The 16,297-nt window shown below is 45.6% G+C and overlaps 1 protein-coding gene across 5 annotated transcripts in view; it reads right to left on the bottom strand.

Moving 5' to 3' along the window:
• Positions 1 to 412, bottom strand: part of CAMSAP1 (calmodulin regulated spectrin associated protein 1) — a 53,478-nt gene extending 53,066 nt beyond the window's left edge. For all 5 annotated transcript variants that reach the window (XM_075259492.1, XM_075259490.1, XM_075259491.1 and 2 more), the window contains exon 1: positions 232 to 412. The gene's annotated coding sequence lies outside the window, so the exon portion shown is untranslated. The remainder of the gene's footprint in view (positions 1 to 231) is intronic.
• Between the last annotated feature and the right edge of the window lie 15,885 nt (positions 413 to 16,297).

Genomic DNA, 16,297 nt, shown 5'->3' with positions numbered 1-16,297 from the left:
ACCCCTACTGCTCCATCCCTGTGTGTGCCAGACTGATCAATAAAGCTTGATTAGTCCATAATGTACCTGTCCTCACAAAAATAGCACCCCAGGGGGTCATGTAACCAGGGGCTCTATTGCTCCCCATAGACCTCTATGAGGCACCTGTCTATACACCTCCCAGCCCAGACCATAATGGCTGCCAGTGCAGGTTCACTGCCCCCTGAGGAGAAGAAGGAGAACAGCTCTTACCTCTATGGCCTCCAGGCAATGAGCAGTGGCCGCTGCCCCCTCTCACCTCACAGCTCGGGCCGGCGCCGAGGCCTACATGTCACCGGGCCGGGGGCTCCCTGACTGAGGAGAAAGAGGCGGAGCCGCAGACCCCTCCCTCCTGTCGCCACAGAGCCCGGTCTCGTTCCCGCTTCTTGGTCAGAGCCTCCAGCCGTCTACCGTCTTCTCCCGGCGCCCCCTTCCCTCCCCCCCGGGTCGCTCGGTGCCGCAGACACTGACAGAGATCCGTTGGTTGCCCGGGATGTGACTACGCATGCGTACCTGGTTGCTAGCGCTCAACCTGGGAACAAGCGATAGTTCTAGAACGCATGCGCACAGAACGACTGTTGCTAAAGACGGGAGCCTGCTGGATTCGGGACGCATGCGCGACGGGTTGCTAGCGAAACACCTAAAAACGCGAAGCGGGAGATGCGCATGCGTCGTTCCATTCAGGGCCATTGTCATTCTCTATTGTGCCTTTTAAGGCAGAGGCCACGCCCCGCTGTCAGAACTGTGTGTGTGGTACCCGGGCTGTGTGCAGGGAGCCTGCATCTCCATCACAGGGGCCTGCCCAAATAACAGGAAAAACAAAAGGCGGCTCCATGCACAGATCCAGACATTATGGATCCATTCATTTCTATTGCTCCATACACACGTACGCAGTTTTTACAGATCAGCATCCGAGCTGTAGAAATCATCTATAAAACATGGAGCAGGTCCTATTCCTGGCCGTATTAGCCATACAGACTCGCCCATACAAGTGCATAGGATCAGGGAAATCTCTGTATCTGGGATTATGGATAATATACTACGGACAAGTTTTTTGCTAAATATGGAACTGTTTTTGCAGACAATACATTAGGGTGCATTCAGACTACGTAACGCCGGGCGTGTATGAGAGCCGTACACGCCGGCATTACGGCAGACTGCCGAACACTTCCCATTCACTTCAATGGGAGCGCTCGTAACAGCGGCGTTTACGAGCGCTCCCATTGAAGTGAATGGGAAGTGTTCGGCAGTCTGCCGTAATGCCGGCGTGTACGGCTCTCATACACGCCCGGCGTTACGTAGTCTGAATGCACCCTTAGAGAGTTTTTGTTTGTTTTATTGTTTTTTTACATGACCGATTATAAAAAAAAAAAAAAGTGATGTAAATGGGCAAAACAATCACAAAAAAATAAAAAATTTGCACGCATACCATCTTATCTACCAATGGCTAGGTCAACCGTTTTAAGATGCAAACCTAAAATACAGACAAGAATGTGGCCAATGCAGCAGTGACAGACATTAATAGGTACTATAGCCTTCAGCCACCAGTCCGAGGACCAGGACGTTGGGGGTTTTTTGCTGGTCCGTGGGCTGGCCTCAGTCTTAGCTGGATACTTTGCGCTCAGCCAAGTTGCTATGGTAACTTGTAAACTATCAGGTGGTGTGGTGTCCTGTAGCTACCAAGGATGCCGCACTACCCAATAGTTTACTCTATACTATAGCAACATGGCCTAGCACAAAGTATCCAGCCTTGGTGTCTAGTGATTCGCCATGTCTGCTCAGATACTTGTGTCACCACCTTCGTGCCCCCCACCACCTCACACAGCATCTCAGTGGAGAGCCTTCCTGTCCACATGGTGGAGTCCACCTAGAACTCCGCCACCGTATTACCAAAGCCCTGCCTCCACCCCACCGGGCCCTGGAAAAATGGTCTTACTTGAAGCCGGTCCCTGATGCAAAAAAGGTTGGGCAATATATATTCAAAATATAAGACAATCCAGGAAGCTGAGATATAGGGGCTGTTTGATGAACGTGCAGTTATTTTTTTCTTAGTTTCTTGTACCAGCACATAACAATGCAAAGAAAGCCAGGTCCCAAGGTCATATAAAATCTCTTGGACTCTTTGAACCTGTCCAGTATTATTTTGATAAAGAAAGTAAAAAAAAAACAGATCAGCAAGTTTCCCACAACTACGAGTCGCAACCCCTGCTGGTTCAGATCAACAGTGGCACTACTTGAGCATGACGTTCACTTCAGAAGCAATGTCACATCACGTTCAGGGGCGTAACTACCATAGAGGCAGCGGAGGCGGCTGCCACAGGGCCCGAGCCATTAGGGGGCCCGGTGACAGCTGCTACCGATGCGGTTTTTTTTTTGTTTGTTTGTTTTTTAATTGGCCGTTACGGGCCCTATTTACTTGCTGATCCTGGACATAATACTGTGTGCAGGGGCCACTATGGGGACATAATACTGTGTGCAGGGGCCACTATTGGGTATAATACTGTGTGCAGGGGCCACTAAGGGACATAATACTGTGTGCAGGGGCCACTAATGGACATAATACTGTGTGCAGGGCTTACTAAGGGACAAAATAGAGTGCGGAGGAGAGGGTCGGTCGAGGTCGTCGGTGTCGGTTGGGGCCCCATGTCAAAAGTTCGCCACGGGGCCCCGCCATTCCTAGTTACGCCACTGATCACGTTCATCGGTCTCAAGGCCTGTGAGCAACTCAGCCATGCTGAAAAATCAAGTACAGCTACTATACAATGTATACCTGAAGGTTATAATCTCTATGAACAAATTATCGGTGGGAATCCTTGGTGTCGAACCCCTGAAGATCTTCGATTGATGACCTATTCTTAGGATAGGTCATCAATCTGTAAACCTGGAAAATTCCTATAATCTCAGTATACCTGGTGGTCTGGGACAGTGAGAGGGTTAATGCAAGGATTCCTGGTGATCTAGGACAGTGAAGGAGGTAATGTGAGGATATCTGATGGTCTAAGACAGTGAATGGGTTAATTTTAGTATACATAGTGGTCTAGAGCAGTAAGGGGTTTGTCACACAAAGTAAAGTGAAAAATTACCTCTTGCACGCCACATTCAAGCTGACCACAGCCAGGCTGAATGTCGGTGAGACTCTCTTACCTTAGTGGATCCATTGCAACCACATTACCTATAGCTATACACCACAGTGTACCACACATGTCACACAGGACTGGGGAAAATAAATGCAGCAGCTCTATAGTATGGAGATGCCACCATACAGCTCTTTATATCTCAGCTTCCCATTGACTTATAATGGGTCAGTTCGTATTCATGCGCACTCCTGTAATTCTACAGGCCTGGTTGTAGCAACAAGGGAATTAGCAAACATTACTATAATGTAGTTAGGCCTAATGGCAGGAAACATGGAGACCTCAGATTCACGTACACAACAGATCAGGCCGGCTGACTAAGAAACCAGTGAGTCATCACCAAAATTCCTGGTTATGTCATAAGACGTTACCTCAGAGCTCGCCACCTTCCCGGTGACTTAAAGGAAGGACTATGCAGAAATAACAAAGTCATAGAATTTGTATATTGACAAGTCAGACGTAGATATCTGAGCTATTAATGTACAGGATCTGGAGGAGACCACGCTGTCAGACTAAAAGGTGGCCATAAACATTCGTACTGTTCTATATGTGGCCAAACCTCTTCCTCAATCCCAACATAAGCAATGGATACATAGGTACATAATGTCTATGGAGGGAAACACAATATGTCGCTAACAAATTGCAATGCCACCTCTGATCGCTATAAACAGTAGGATCAGACAGATTCAGGGGCGTAACTACCAGGGTAGCAGCTGTCACAGGGTCCAGGACATTAGGGGGCCCGGCGACAGTCTCTGCTTTCTCCACACACTCAGAAGTGCACCTAGAAGTGCACCTTTCTCTGCATCTGTTGTACTGATGAAGGTCATGTTTTTACCGGAACATTTATGTTTGGATACCTTTAATAAATACGTGATTTCTCTTCATCCTATTAAGTGCCAGAAAATTTCTTCTATAAGTGTTATTTACCTCTCCGGGCATGCTTCGGGCCTACTTGCGTCATATGACCGGGACCTGCGTCCATATGAGTCGTGACGCAGGCCCCCTGGTCACATGACGTCCCGGATGTCATTAAAGATGGCCAACAGCAGCGGAGAATGCAGTGGAGCCAGGAGATAGGTAAGTAACAGTGTTTTTTTTATGTTTTTATCCCCCCTGGATCTCCGATTATTATATATATCTGGGGTATATATTGTCTGGGGTCTGAAAAGACCCTAGAGTATAATAATTGTTCATGGTTGTCCACAGTGGAGAATAATACTGTGTGTAAGGGCCACTATGGGGAATAATACTGTGTGCAGGGGCCACTATGGGGCATAATACTGTGTACAGGGGTCACTATGGGGCATAATACTGTGTACAGGGGCCACTATGGGGCATAATACTGTGTGCAGGGGCCAATATGGAGCAGCATACGGTGTGCAGGGGCATAATACTGTGTGTAGGGGCGACTATGGGGCATAATACCGTGTGTAGGGGCCACTATGGGGCATAATAGTATGTGCAGGGGGCACAATGGGGCATAATAGTATGTGCAGGGGGCACAATGGGGCCTAATAGTATGTGCAGGGGCCACTATGGGGCATTATAGTGTGCACAGAAATGTGGGAGGAGGGGGTCAGTTGGTCAAAGTCTTTGGCATCGGTCGGGGGGGGCCATGTCAAAAGTTCACCACGGGGCCCTAGTTATGCCACTGGACAGATTGAAGTATAGCCTTCCTGATCCGGTTTTAGTCTCAAAGCAATCCACAGTTCACCATGTGATGGTTGTTGAATCCGACACAAAGTTGTATTTCTGAATAAGACTACGCAGGCGGAGGTTATTAATATTTGAAGACATTGATTGCATATGACTGTCCAACTGCATAATGCAGAAGAAACCAATGGTCTTTTTCTCCGGGGTATGGGGGCTGGGGTTAGAATTAAGTTTGAGTAACTCTGTCACCGGAGAAGGTGGTGCCAGGCACACAAAATATCTACAAACTATCACACAATGGGTCGCCATATACCATCTGCTAACCCTCAAAGACTAGTAGGGCAACCCAGCAAACCAACACAGACTAACAGACCCATTCACCAGAGGTCCTCCACAGAGAGATTCTTCTCCTCAATGGCCCACCTTATACATACAATCCCTTCATAATGGGACAGCAAATGCCACCTGCACCCTAGTAGGTATCATCACAGACTAACTGGACAACCTTGTGTGTCAACACAGACTAGCAGACCCCTTCACCAGTGGCCTTCCACGCACATTTGTTTTATAACCGGAGCAACACATATAAATAGCCGCCTTTATTGTGGGCCACCAGGTGCCATCTGGTCTCCATCACCCAAGAATAATAGACAACCATGTCAGCAACTGCAGGTTACAGTTACTGAGAACTAGCACTCTCCATTTTGTCCAGATTTACGTCTTTCCCCAACCAGTAGATTACTAGAAGATAACCCCCCCACCCACCCCAATTTCCAGTGGACCCTTATAAACTAGCAGACTTCACACCTTCCCATTCATTTACAAGATAGTACAATCTTCCCAGCAAATTCTCACATTTACAAAAATCCATGCCGCGTAGATATAGTCCACATAACCGAACCACCCACCTATCCGAAAACCTGAATTCTGAGCAGTAACATTCACGTCATCGGCAGACTCACGGGCTATATATAGCTATTCTCTTATAGTCGTGTTTATTAAGGTCAAGCTGAGCTACATGTTATTCCATACCTGAGAAACCATGATATTCCAGCTCCACGTGTAAAATATTCATAGGCCTTGCTCATCCATATTCTGTCCACCACCAGGCGAAGGACTACTTTCTTCTAACTGTAAGTCTAGAGATTACCGTTTTGCCTGTGGGGAGGATTTCATGCTTTACTTCTCCAGCACTTACATATATAAAACCTCAACTCCTGTTAGATAACGTCTGCCATCTTGTCTGAACAAAAGCAGAGTATAAATACAGGTAGGGATAGGTCAGCATTTCCCAAGGGCCCAAAGTGTTAGGGTTGTCCACATCTGCAAAGAGTGGTTCCTGCTCTGTGGGCTTGACCAGTTCATGTATTACATGGCTGCCCCGTAAGGCTACATGCACACAACTGGGTCTGCAGGCCAAGGGGGCGATTTCATGCTGGAATGCACTCGAATGACATTCAAATGTCAACAGTCAATGGGGAGTTCAATGGAAGTCAATAGGGGGTTCCAATAGGACTTGCTCTATAACAATCTGAACAGAACAAAGCATTGGAAGATCCTTGGCCTGCACGTTCGATGGTGTGTATGAGGCCTAACAGTACTAATATCCTGGTGGGAACAGCAGACCACACTGCAGTATGTCAAGTCTAACACAACAGACATAACATTACTATGTGCCTGGACTCATTACCCCGTATAACCAAGTGCCAGGATATGTACCAGCAGCAAATATGGCCACCATTTCTATAGCAACTAACACCAAGTGAATCATGATGACTCTCCATAGTGACGTCAGGGAGCTGAGGAAAAGGGGCCAAGTGTGAGCGGTCGGGAAGATGGAGACAATGCAGTGAAACCGAGAAAGAGCAGTAAATGCCTTACAAAATAATAAAAAGTAATGAGGTAATAAAAGGAGAGAGCGCAGTGGAGGAACGTCCCTAGAAACTACAAAGTACATTATAAGGTTCATTACATTCTCTCTGCAGATCCGCCATGCTCAAGGGTTAGATTTCTGTTAATTGTTAGCAAAAAATTTGAGTTTTGGGCAAAAAATAAATAAATAAAAAGACAAAACAAAGACACCACTTTATATTTACAGAATAGATTCAGGCAGCACCAAAAAGAGAGGTAGACGCTGAGCTCAAGGCAAGACATGGATAGGATTAGAGAGAGCACTTTCTTCTGCCCATAATATACATAGATTCATGGTTAACCCCGTCTATCCATACCCCATTGCTGACAACAGAAGATTCCGTTGTTTGCCAAGTTGACCAATCTTGGTGGGCATATCATATGGCCTCTGAACTCAGGTTTAAGGGGTGTATAGTGAATGGTCTTCACTATTTTAGTCCTGCATGACATGTAAGGCGCTGTGCACACCAGCACAGATTTGTTGAATTGATAGACACACATTTGCATTGTTCAGCTCCAAGCGGATTTAAGCCAGAAACCCAGTCCATACATTGGACCAAACTCCTCCTGGAGACCCAAGACTGGCATCTTCTATGGTGGACTTATTAAAGGCCCTGACAGGCACAGGGTACGGCTGATCTATGAAGGGACAACATCTTAGACACGCGCCCATGCACCAGGATGAAGATCTATGCCATTTAGGAACCGGAGAAAATTCCCATTATAACGCTAAAAAACGGACGTGAGGTGTCCCCGTCCCTCTCTACATAAATTCGCAGAAGTGCAGTAAAGAACAGGGGTTGTACAAATGTGCACCACAACATTAATCTTTCTGGCAGCCAAAATAGTTCATCAGTATCCATCTTTGCTAGTCCTGGGCAACCCCTTTAATTTATATTGTGCTGACATATTCTGCAGCGCTGTACAGAGATTGTTCACTCACATCGGTCTCGGTCCCATTTGGGCTCACCATCTCAATTCCAAATTACCCTATAGTATGGTTTTGGAGCATGGGAAGACCAAAGCAAACATGGGGAAGACATGCAAACTCCATGCGGATGTAGCCCTTGGTCAGATACAGATGCACGGTATATGCATATTACATGTATCATGCGGATTGTGCATTCAGCCACATGTAGACACCTGCACAGCTAAATTTATGGGAAATCTATGACCAGCTCCCGCTCTTCCCCTGAGATTACATGATGTATCTTGGGTGACGTGTCAGCTGCGTACTGTCTGCCCCTCTGAGCAGGTGCCATTCAGAGGTCAGTGTTTACCAGTTCCGTTCAGCTGTAATAATCATGGCGGGCATGATCACTGGCTCCCTATGAGACGGCACTGGCATCACACATCACTGGAGGCACAGCAGCATTAAACTACGCGCTCTGATCACCACAAGCAGCCATCTGCTCCGGGCAAGCGTAAACCATCTGACAGCTTGTTCTCCAGGGTAGAGAATGGATCAGATAAATCATTAGAGATCTGGTCACACAATAGGTGACAGCAAGGGGATGATCACAGTAGGAAAAGTACTAGATCCTAGCAGGCGTCAAACAAATAACCATGGGACAGCTATGCTTGGAATAGGACCATGATCCGAATCAGAGAATATTAAAAGTTTATGGTTATTTTTATCTGTACGTTGTGCAGAGTACATATGACAAAGTGATTTATAGTGATAATACACACAGAGCGACGTCACCATACAGGGATAATGCGAACACACAGAGCGACGTCACCGTACAGGGATAATGTGCACACACAGAGCGACGTCACCGTACAGGGATAATGCACACACAGAGCGACGTCACCGTACAGGGATAATGCATTCACAGTGACGTCACCATACAGGGATAACGCACACGGTGAGGTTACCAAACAGAGCTAATGCACATACAGCGACAATAACTGTACAGAGATAATGCCACTGCACAGGGATAATGCAGATACAGGGATAATGCAGATGCAGATGCAGGGATAATGCAGATGCAGGGATAATGCAGATGCAGGGATAATGCAGATGCAGGGATAATGCAGATGCAGGGATAATGCAGATGCAGGGATAATGCAGATGCAGGGATAATGCAGATGCAGGGATAATGCAGATGCAGGGATAATGCAGATGCAGGGATAATGCAGATGCAGGGATAATGCAGATACAGGGATAATGCAGATACAGGGATAATGCAGATACAGGGATAATGCAGATACAGGGATAATGCACACAGCAACGTCACCGTACAGGCATAATGCACACAGTGACATCACCGTAAAGGGATAATACACACAGTGACGTCACTGTACAGGGATAATACACACAGCAACATTATAACAGAGATTATACACACAGTGGTGCAACTGCTATGTAAACAAAAGGGTCATCGGATACTTAGCTGTTGGGCCCAGAAACAGTATAGCCATGTTTATATTAGACAGAACCGTGGACGGGCTACCTCGTTGCTAATATTACTTGAATATTAGTAGCATTGAACTGGAGGTTACTGCAACATCTCACCTGTGTTGAATGCTGACATATCACATACTCATGGCCTATTCTGTGGACAGGTCATCAGTATCAATTTGGGGCCAGAAAACCTCTTTACAGTATTATATTTATGAACCAGGAAGCTCAGGATTAACAGGGCTGTGTTTTCATCTGTCAGTGGAGTCTACGGAGGTCTCGTTGGACGGTTGCATTGTTTCGAATAGCAGCGCTGCTGTGACTGTGCAGTTTTCCATTCGGGCTGTCTGCCCACAGTCTGATCTCATGGATAAGGATTCAGCTTGTTTGTCAGATGAGATTTAGGTCTGATTATTGGATTGGGTGATGGCTGAATAGACAACTGACAGCCCGACGCTCTGTAAATCACAGAGCTATAGGCACACATGCATGGACCATATAATATACAGATAGCCTGCAGGCTGAGTCAGCAATAGACTACTCCCCCTTCCCCCCAATATATCCACAGGGAAGACATCAGACAATGGCCCTGCAAGTGATAGATGGGATTAGATAGGAGGGGTGGGGGGTCTACTCTCAATCCTAAAGCTGCAATTTATCATTGACAGATGGGGTCTCTATGGGACTGAATTATTAGGGATTCCCTAGTCCTGAATTATGTACTAGTGTACAGATATACTGCTCGGTATATTGTATACGGGGGAGTGGCTAAACGGTTCACGGATGGCGCCAGAATAGAGACTTGCATCAATTATTAGCATCTCATCTACGACAGCCATGACATAATGTAGCAGAAGAGTGTCTAGTAAATATATGTTGATCAAGGTCTGTTACCTATCAACCTTTAAGTCCTGGAGAACACCTTGGAGTATGTTCACACGGAGGTTTTTTGCAGATGGATTTTGACGTGGAATCCGCCTCAAAAATGTCTCCCATTCCGTGGCTCGAGACACGCTCATGTTTAGGCCCTCATTCGGACCTAATCAGGAGCAGGATGCCGCAACGGAATGCTGATGCACTGCATAGGCATCCAATCGCGGCTAGCCGCGCCAAAAACACCACACGGCGGAAAAAAATCTCCGCTGTGTGAACGAGCCCTTAAAGGGAGTCTCACCAGAACCTAGCCCTGCACATTAGGGTCACCTGAATCATACAGTGTTTTCCACTGGTTAATCGCTGCCTCTGTTGCCAAGATATTAAAGCTTTTCTCGATATGCAAATTAGCTCCTTGGAGCCAATTTGGCATTATATTGTGCAGGTGTACTAAGGGGTAATTATAATGTATGGGTATTACTATGGGGGCACTGCACAGTACAGGGACACTAAGGCAACATTATAATGTGTGGGCACACTAAGGAGGAACCATACAGTTCTGCTATTACTATGGGGACATTATACTTTGTGAGGGCACTAAGAAGGAATCATACTGTGTATACAGAACTAATAGGGCATTATACTGTATGGATGTTACTATGGGGGTATTGTACAGCGTGGGGCACTAAGGGGGCATTATACTGTGTGGGTTCACTAAGGAGGAATCACACTTTATGGATATTACTACTACGGGCATTAGTGGTACATTAAATTTTGTGAGAGCACTAAAGGGGGAATCATACTGTGTATACAGCACTAAGAGGGCATTATACTGCATCACTTACTATGCGGGCATTGTACAGTGTAGGGGGCACTACTATGTTCACACAATTGAATTTTTACTAGCTGAAAAATTCAACTTCAGGACTTTGAAGCTAAATTTTTCATCTTGACTAAATTAGACAAGAAACTGGGTGGAAATAGGCTGGGCCAAAGATGGATATGGGCAGGATTAAATTGATTGTGGTGTGTAGATGAAAATGTCCTCCATAACCTAGGAGGTCTGGTCTATGGGCAGACAGAAATAGACTACCAATATACTAGAGTCTCAGACATTCCTATCAATTTTGACAAAAGTGGAAAGGGGCACATGGGACCACTGCCCCATTCCAATGAGAAGGGACTGGAGGCTTGGGGTCGCTGTTCTAGTGAGTGGTTGGGTTCCTGGAGCAGGGCCCACAACAATCAGAATGTTTTTTTTTTTTTTTGTGGGACAACCCCTTTAATAATAGGGTCAGGTTATTTTGATAAGAAAGGAAATCGCCTTTGAGTAATGAAGTGCAAAGACGAGTTTTCCTGGGCTGACTGTATACCTGCAGGCTCAGGCGTATCCGGCCACCTGATGAACGCTCCCTGTCCCGTCAGTCAATGACTGCTCCGGAGAGGAAGAAAGTGACACCATTATGCAATCCTTCTACTTGTGCCAACCACACGCCAACACCCTGTGCTCACCCCAATGGGGTTAACATAGCTCATATTATTAAGAGAGATTTATTATGCCTTCTATACCAGTTTCCGTTGTTCAAGACAAAGTCATATTTGTCTTTTAGAAATAGTTTGGGGTTTTTTTTTTGCAAAACTTTGTGACTTTCAGTTTTTGATGTTTTTTTCATAAAAGAACAGAACAGACATAAATATAGACTATGCAGGGGGGGGGCCCGCATCAATCAGTGAAGAGCAGATACGGACGTGGAGGAGTTGGGTCCAAAGGAAAGATAGGTCTGGAGGAGTAAATAGTGTGATAGAAAAGGCCTGCCATACAGGAATGGTGCATCTGGTGAGGTCACCAAGTACAAGGGAGAAGTTAGGGGTGTAACGAGGAGACCAGAGGAGCCATTAGTAGGGAGCGGGCAATAAGTGGCATTCCAGGGAAATATGGAGCCATCTTCAAGCCATCTTACAATAAGGACAGCCTTGTGGTAGGATTGTATGTCAGGAAGTGCAAAGCCACCCTGCGTTTTGGGCTCGGTAAGGAGGGAATAGGCTAGATGTAGGTGGGAGCTCTTCCACAGAAATGAGATGAAGAGGCTATGGAGGCTTTTGAAGAAAGAGGTAGGGAGAAGGATGGGAACGGTTTACAAAATGTAAAGTATCTTCAGGAGGATATATGTCTAGAGAATATTTTTTCTGCCCATCCAGGAGTTGCACTACATTTGTAATCATTTGACTGGTGTAGATTTCAGTGCAGACATGCAGCCTGGCGGTGGGTGCACCACCTCAGAAATGGCGTGCACCCTCCAATGATACAGATGGTTTTCTGGCCCTACGGCACAAGTGGTACTGCTCTGATTCAAGTAATAAAAGTGGCGCTCTAGTTCGCCAGAACTACCGCTATACAGTGGACGAGGCTGCTGTACGGCTCAGATTACTAGAATAAGGAGCATTGCTGCCCGTGCCACCCATCTACTAGACGCTTCCAACAACACAAAGGCTACTAGAACAGATCGGTGCAGGGTCCGGGTGTCAGACCCCAACACATCACATACTGGTGACCTATCCTGTGGGTAGGTGATCAGTATAAAAATTTGTTTGGGGTCCAGAAACCCCTTTATATAGGCCAAATTGCCTTTAGATGCCCAGCAACCTATCTCAGCCCAGCTGTCATTTTTCAGCAGCAGAATTGAAAATGAAAGCTACGCTGTGATTGGTTGCTATGGGCAATTAAGACAGGTTTGCTTTTTTATTTTGTCAAGCGTGTTGTCCATAGCAACCAGTCAGACAATTGCTTTTATTTGAAGACTTGAATTTGGTAAATGGAAGCCGGGTTCTGATAGGTTGCTACGGGCAACGCCATCCTTGTACAGGGGCATAGATCACTGACCTGGAGGAATTCGTATCTGTTTGTGGATGTGGCGTCACGTTCACAGGAGTCACTGAGTAACGCATCAGCCCAGAGCAATGGCCGCCCTTTATCACTGTGTAAACATCACTCCCTAGAACGCAGTGTTGACTTAAGCAACGCAAGCAGATTGTGGAGACGCTTAACATGTCACTTTATAGAAACCGCTCTACAGATTAAAAACTGCAGGCAAATATGTCAACAAAACACAACCAATCCCAAAGGGAATTTGCCCTTTTGGCCCTAAAAATCAACTTGACACTTTATGGTGTAATATCTGCTTTCACTACCCACCAACAATAGCGCCACTCTTATCCACAGGCTGTGTCTTGTATTGCAGCTCAAAAGCATTCGCTGAAATGTTGCAGTGCCAGAAATGGACACCTGTGGCGCTGCGGCTAGAAATAAAATATAGACCCTTGTCACTAATCGCATACAATTCCTAAATCTTCTTGTGACATAACATAGAACAAAGACCTACTGTCGCCATCTTGAAATGCAAATATTACAAGACTTCTGTCTTGCAATGTACGGTATGATCACAACCTGGAAACAGACAGCAAGACCGAGTAACCCCTTGAAAGTAATATTCATTGGCAGGGCTGAGATATGTTTGGCTATGGGCCGATGGTCATTGTGTGCCGCCTATGACCAAACGATTATACTTTTTGATCATGTGATCGTCAGCAGCCACTTACACGCAGAGTTTTGGCCACGTGCACACGTACATGTAAACGTGCACACTTTCTGAGCAAAGTATTGGAAAGGTAAGTACGCATAGTTTGCTTAGAGTATATTCACACCTGGTAAATTTGTTGCAGACATTTTTGCGGTTCTCTCATTTATCTGGTTGAAGAAATTCAATTGTTGCCTGCAGAGACAACCTCATTCTGATGAATGGAAGTGATTTTCAAGAACAGAAGTTTCTGCAACAAATCTGTTCCATGTGAACATGTCCTAAACAGCATCTAATCAAATAAGATGAAAAACAGGATAGTCCTTACCTCGTCCTGAGCAACAAATCTCTGCAATTTAGTGTCCTGATAAAATATATGGGTGCAGAGTGTAACCCCCTTCAGAAGCCAAGGCTACGTCCTGTAGTTCAAGGCTCCAATCCAAGACTTCCAGTCACCTGATCTGCTGGGTAATTAACTGATGGCCTGCAATCCCCCTCCTCAATTAATCCAACCCAGGCACCTGCAATCATAATGCTAAGCAAGGCCTTGTTCTTAGAGGCATTTTTCTTAGACCATGCCAGGACTAAGGGATCTAAAGGTCCCGAAACGCGTTGGTTGCGTCTTTTAAATCTTTTTTGCACTGTTTATGTTTTTCCTGTCTTTTTGCACTATGTGAAAAATCTTTTTAATATTTATGGATTAAAAGCTAATTTTTAAGAAGCCGGGCTGTGGATTCGCACCTTTTTTCTTCAATTTACTTAACTGCTTCGATAGTCCCGAAGCGTGGATCGCACACCCCGAAGACCTCTTGACATATGGTGAGTGGCAATTGGATTTTTTCTATTTTTTGTACTAATTAACTGATGACCTGCAATCCCCCTCCTCAATTAATCCAACCCAGGCACCTGCAATCATAATGCTAAGCAAGGCCTTGTTCACACTGTGGGTGCAGCATGGAGTCTGTCAGTCACAGATATTGTTTTTCTCCTCTCTTGACAAATTTTGGATTGGATCCAAAAGAGATGAGCGGTATCAGCGTGCATTCATACAACTGAACAAAAACTGCATGCATGTTTTTATTTTACAGGTAAAGTCTGTTTGATTTTTTTTAATCTATGCTGTGTGAATGCACCCTAAAGTTGCAAGTACAACTGGACCAAAAAGATGGTGGTATGAGGGGTGTGTGCCCTGACTCCAATCATGCATCCAAAGATCATCATGTCAGCGTCACTAATGGAAGCGGATAGGGTCACATCGCAACCAGGTTGAAGATTGTTTTGCGACTAGAAGTCACTGTCACGCACTTATATTAGTGAAGGAGTCACAACATGGCGAGGCCTAAAGCTCACTGCAGTATAAGGTGAAGATTACAAGGCGACTTTGGTTGCATTTTGACATGCGGAGTGATGTGACTGCAACACTACAGTTGCATAAAATCCAAACGTGTGCACTTTATGGCCCCATGTTGAACAGACAGATCCACAAGATATGGGCCATATTGCATGTCCCCAATTTTTCCTTTTTTTTGTTAATGTTACTTCTTTGTTTGTTTATAATGTGCTAGAAGTTGAAAAAAGTGAAATGGCCTTATATGGCGGTACCTTATCGCAGAATATATCTTGTCTTTTTGTATCATTGCATCGTCCGCCTTGTCTTCAGCAGTGCCCTGTACAAAATGTGGAAACAAACCAAAATGCATAGCTGGGAGGGCACCTACCTATAAACAATTACAAGATCACCATCTAGAGGCAGTTCTAGGTAACTGCAGATTGGTTGATCTTTGCCAGTGGAACAGTATAATAGGTACAGAGGCAACCATTACCTTCTATATCAGCAAGTTGTTTGGCTCATTCACAGTGCGGCCAGGTCACATTTACGGACACCATTTTTTTTTTTAATTTGATTTTTTTTTTTTACAAAATATCTTATCAGTTATCAAAAATTATTGCCCAAACAACACAATTTCACTGCAAATAAAACCTTTGCAATCCATAGCCAAATAAGTTTAGGGCTTCACGACAACTTAAGTAGCGACTAAAGATTCTGTTTTCTTCCAGAAACAGTGCCACCCCTTTCCACAAGCTTTATGAATGGAGCTGAGCTGCAATACCGACATCTGGCCCCCACAAAGATCAGCTGTACAGGACTGCCTCCAATACCCATACTATAAATAAGATGGAAGAACTTGTGGCCCAAGCACAGTCACTGCAGCACTAAAGGGATCATAGCCAACCCCATACAGCTGATCTGTGTGGGGGCCATCGGTAATGCTGGAATTCATTATGGTGTTGGCCCACCCTTAGCCTTGATGACAGCTTCCACTCTCGCAGACATACGTTCAATCAGGTGCTGGAAGGTTTCTTGGGGAATGGCAGCCCATTCTTCACGGAGTGCTGCACTGAGGAGAGGTATCGATGTAGGTCAGTGAGGCCTGGCACAAAGTCGGCGTTCCAAAAAATCCCAAAGGTGTTCTATAGGATTCAAGTCAGGACTCTGTGCAGGCCAGTCCATTACAGAGATGTTATTGTTGTGTAACCACTCCGCCACAGGCCGCGCAGTAAGAATAGGTGCTCGATCATGTTGATAGATGCAATCGCCATCCCCGAATTGCTCTTCAACAGTGGGAAGCGAGAAGGTGTTTAAAACATCAATGTAGGCCTGTGCTGTGATAGTGCCACGCAAATCAACAAGGGGTGCAAGCCCCCTCCATGAAAAACACGACCAC

This window comes from Leptodactylus fuscus, chromosome 11 (genome assembly GCF_031893055.1).
Source record: "Leptodactylus fuscus isolate aLepFus1 chromosome 11, aLepFus1.hap2, whole genome shotgun sequence".
Lineage (NCBI taxonomy): Eukaryota > Metazoa > Chordata > Amphibia > Anura > Leptodactylidae > Leptodactylus > Leptodactylus fuscus.
The sequence above is the reverse complement of the archived record's forward strand: the minus strand, read 5'-3'. Positions and strand labels throughout refer to the sequence as shown.